A 5,395-nucleotide genomic window follows, 5' to 3' on the forward strand; every position below is an offset into this window, starting at 1 on the left:
AAAAAAAAAAAAAAAAAAACCAAAGAGAAATGTAAAAATATGACACTATCAAGTATCAACTAACCAGGAGCCATCCACTGGACATGTAAAAATATGATCTGCCGGACCTTTTGTGGAATTATCTCATAACACTCACTCTGATTTCCCAATACATTTGTCTCAAACCAGGTCTCGCATAGTCGCATTCTATATCGTATATTAAGATGATCTATCAATCTCGTCATAAAGTTATATATCCATCTTTAAGAAGAAAAAAAAAAGTTTATATTTCCATGGAAAGACCTGAATAAATTCTCATACCAGTCCATACGGATAAATACAAATACAAATAAAACTTACCTCAATACCTCATGCATTTGAAAGCTACGCATAATCTATCAATTTAATATTTACATTTTTTGGTCAAAAAACTATAATACATTAGTGTACTGTAACGTGAAGGTAGGACCGTGTCTGATGAAGAGGTTAAAATTATATAAATAATTAAGGGAAGTAAGCAAGATTATAAATTTAGATTTAAAGTGGAGACGACTGAAACTAATTCTAATTGGGTAGGGAAGATTCAAAAAACCACATGAGAAAGTGGTTTCTCTTTGACAGTCGAAAAGGGCTTTGGAGATTGTGTTTTAAAACTCCATTTCTCATCTTTTCATGTAGATAGGAGGAATCTATAATAGTGACATAAATCATGGAGTTTTCTTCTTTTTACTCGATTCATATGTGTGATATGTTTATAAAGGAACGCAATACATATAATATAGGTCATAAAAAAGATTTTGTAAAATTTTCTCATAAATCATTCACTGATTTCAGCACCAAATTTGGGGCTCTACATTGTAAATATTATTAAATGGAATAAACCAATTACTTGGCTTATTTACTGTTTTATTTGTTTTAAATATTGTCTTAAAAAATATCATTAATTTTTCGTTAAATATTGAATTCAACTTTTAGGTTAAGCGGCATATATAATTGCTTTTCGGCCATACAAATTTGGCAGATCAGTAAGGATTTTTTTAGCTTTCTCCATTTAACCACCATGCATCTAGACTTTTGATTTGTATGTCCGTTACAACATGTTTAAATTAGAAACCTCAAAGGGAGGTGAATCGTAATTGGAAAGAAGGGGTTTCAATGTGAATATGTTCTTGACTATTTTGTACGAGAAGATCGTACGGTCTCAGCAGAAAGACAATGGCACAAATATATATATATATATAAACGAGTGAGAAATGAAATGACAAAATATTCAACAAAGCTTTCAAATGATAAAAGCAGAACATCAATTTGTCTTTTGAACATTTGGTAACGAGGGGAAGGACAATATTACAGGACGGAAAGGTAAAAACAAAATCACGAACAAATAAATAAAGGTTTGATTTGATTTTTAAAACTTTCTTTAAAAGCATGATTCCAATGCGATGCGTCACTTCGTCATCCATTATCATCACAAGGTGCCATTTTATTTTTTCTTCTAAATATTATCATTTCATTTACTGATAACTTAACCCGTAAACACGATATAATTCCATACTTTTACATATTTATACCAATTATACACTAGATTTAGAAAACAAAAAAGAGAGAGGTAAACTTTAGCACCTTCTTATACGACAAAAGTTTAAGTAGTTTTACAATTTGAATATCTTATTGACCCGGACCGGTAGTAATAACATTGCTGTGTTTAGCTCTAAAGTCTCTAGTTTTATCTGGTGTTAAAGTTTAAATATAACTACAAGAAATGAGATATATGGATCGGATAAATATTTGATCTTATGGCCAGTCTATATTGTAAGGGCACACAGCATCTTCATATATATTTACAAAAAAAGAAGGATGATTTATAAACGACTAAACTAGTAAATGTCCAATTCTCTTTGTTCTTACAATCAATTTTAATATATAAATATGACTAGTTTGAACAATTTTTTTATCATCATTATAATGCATGCACCAATAATTTATTCCAAGTTATGTGACATCTCTTTACCATCCAGTATTTTGATGATATCATCATCCGGATTGTACCTACCACAGTTAACATATTTACCACACTTATACCTACCACACCACTTCTAGCATCGTCCCCATCGAAAGCTTAATGTCTACATCTTAGTTCTATCTCTTGTCGTGACAATTATTGATCTTGAAATCGATCGGTCGTGCATACATCAAAATTATATAGAAGTACTGTTGACTTTATCCTTATCCTTGACTTTATTGAGAGGTAACTATTAAAAGAAACCACTAATTGAAACTAGGGCTTGCGATTGAAAGAAGCCTTGACAAATTGAGTTTCATGTCTTCTCTATTTGCACCTTTTTAAAGACAAAAACATTTCTTCTAGGGTACGATGCATGTATTTTGAAATAGTGTTGTTGTTGGTCTTTATATCTTTATCTATCAAAATGTTTCATCCTCTTCATTTGGGTAAGTAAGATAGTTCATCAAAAGATCAAATATTGGGATTAAAATTTTCAGCATTATTCCAGCTTTCACCACATGCATTTGTTTACACATATATAATTAATAAAAGACTTTTCTTCCCTTCATTTATTACCATTAAAAGTTGAAACCACACATGCTTTCGATTACCAGTTTTCTTTGGGAATTTGTCTCTCAAGTGTCCTCTTTTTACATCTGTATACGAATGTAGGCTACTAAATAATTTGAGGGTAACAATTTATTAATTGATCATTTAGACCAACTCTCTATCTATATATATCAATAGTTTGCTTAATATTATTTTGAAGTCTTTTAATGAAACAATATGAATTCCTATTAGAGAGAACTTGGAAAGCAAGATGTTCCGAAGTAGTAATGTTTCACCAAACATAACGTGACCCTCATTGTATCTATTAATTTGGCATCGTTTATTCGGATTCAAAATTTCTCATGACATAGGTTGAGAAATTTTAATAATATGCGCATATAATTGGCTATTGTGTAATCCGCATGATAGATATGCATATGCCAAAATTTTAGTTTAGACATAGTTTACCGAAGAAAGAAGGAAATTAATTGACTCCCAATAATTTGCTTAAATTTTCCAAGGTGGGTTAGCTCGCTTACGGCTTATAGTCAACACAATGGTCTATGTAGACTACAAATATATAACAAACTTGCTATTTTCTATATATAGGAATTTACAATATTACAGCAAAGACCGAATGATTCAAAATACACTTTAAGACGTACCAAAGTTGATAACACAAGGAACTAAATGAAGAATAAATGGATGGTATGGACTCCAATCACATGCAACAACAATATAAAAAATGAGTGTGTCGGTTTTACCTTTTCAATATTTCGTTTCAGTCAAATGTTATAATATTTGAAATTAATGTTAGTAGTTTTCATTTTATATTATATATTCTCACACTGACTACTATCATGAGTTTGAGACTTAGGCTTAGATTTGAGATAAATGGCACGATGTAAAGCACGCGTGATTAGCAATTTTGGAAAGGATAAACATTCATATGTATCCAAGAAAGATTGACAAGATGGGACGAAAAAAAAAGAGGCACACTTTAAACTCTAAAGATAGATCTTACAATCTCATAGTGACCCAACAATGCTAATTAGTTTATCTAGGCATAAATAAGTCTTCTGAGTAGCAGCTTAGGGTGTTAACATGATAATAACAATTTGTAAATAGATTACCATCAAAACCTCGCTAAATGGAATGAGATTCCATTCTTTTATTAAACAAAAAGGTATTAATTAGCTTAAAGTTTTTTTTTTGTTATTTATAGACATATATTATGCAAAAAGCTGATTTTTTTTTTTACCAACTTCTTTATTAAAACTGCCCTACGATAGATTTACTGTAATTCGATTTTGTTTTTATTGTAATACTAGCAGACACACGCTAGTTCATTTAACATCAATTGATTTAGATTTCATAACCTATGAAACTTAACATGGTATTTAAACCCTAACATATACCAATCCAACTCTAGCGAAAATTCATATTTAACCTAAAATTGACCGAGTTGGTCAAAAATTGATCATATAATCATTCAAAATAAATGGCTAAAACCCCATCATTTTGGGAGAAAAGGTTGTGAAAATACCATATCAAAAATAAGATAGAGCCTGATATATCTGTCATCAACTGAATTTGAGGTAAAATTAAAAATTACATTAAAGCGTGGTAAGTTTTGTAATGGAATAAGCTATAGTTAATAGGTCTGGTTACGGTTGGTCAATATAAGAGTAGAATATTATTAAGAATGAAACATGATGTGTGGTAGTACCGTAGTAGTAGTAATTAAAAGTTAAAACGTCTAAATCTTTTATGATGTTTTACGCTTTACGACTTGGAAGTCTTAAAAAGTGGAGCTGTTGTAAAGCTTTTAAAATAAATATATTTATTTTTCTATTAGGCAGGGTGGTGCATTTTTGTGTAAGGTAGGGACATGTCCTCATGGTTAAGCGAAAGACTGAAGAGTGAAGAATCGATTTTGGGATACAAATAAGTCAAATAACAAAGCAACTTGGTATTTAATTAGTCTCCCAAATAAGTAAATACTAATTAAGAATGCATCAAAATGTCTTCAGACCATGAAGTTAAGCTCCAATGAGAAGCGATTAAATTAATTAAGTTTTTTTTTAAGTCGTAAGAACTTTAAGCCCATCGGTTCATGTCTCCGATTACCATAACCGGTGGGTCCATTAACCAAGTACTCTTTATATCATTTTCCTTGAAAAACATTTAGATCTTTTAGTTTATATCATATGAACGAGTGTCACATTAAAACACTAATTTCATGTCATTCACTTCAATTTACATCGGTTTGTTTTGCATCATTCTATATTTTCGCTTATCCATTAACATAGTTATTCACCTAAGGTTGTAGGCTTGTAGCTGTATGTATTTCTTATTTCTTTTTTGGGCGACTCCGTGACGGCGTGACTGTAAATTTTTGTAAAATCACGGTCTTTTTAATAAACTTGATTAATTTTAATTTAAAGAATAATTTTAGTTAGACAGTTGATAAATACATTCGTTTTGACTCTAAAATAGTTAAAAGTATGGAAATCTCTTAAAATAATGTTTAGTTGACTTACCATATACAAAAAAATAAAAATAAATAAAGATATGTTTTGAATAAGTTCTAAATAATTTACTTTTTTACTCATCTCAGTCAATTAAATCCATTGTAATATTATTGTGATACATAGGTTTATGATATTAGATTATAGAGATTCAACTCAAAATCAATTGAAAATGAATAGAGAATTTTAAATATCTTATAAGGCGAGATCTTTTTCTAATTTTTGATGTGGGCGAAAAGACTCAACTGTTGTTAGTCATTCCGGCCGAAGTGTTTACCCTTGAACCTCAACTAAAAGCATTTGAAACTTCTCGTACTGAAAAAAACAAAAA

Source organism: Camelina sativa, chromosome 11 (assembly GCF_000633955.1).
Source record: "Camelina sativa cultivar DH55 chromosome 11, Cs, whole genome shotgun sequence".
Classification (NCBI taxonomy): Eukaryota; Viridiplantae; Streptophyta; class Magnoliopsida; order Brassicales; family Brassicaceae; genus Camelina; species Camelina sativa.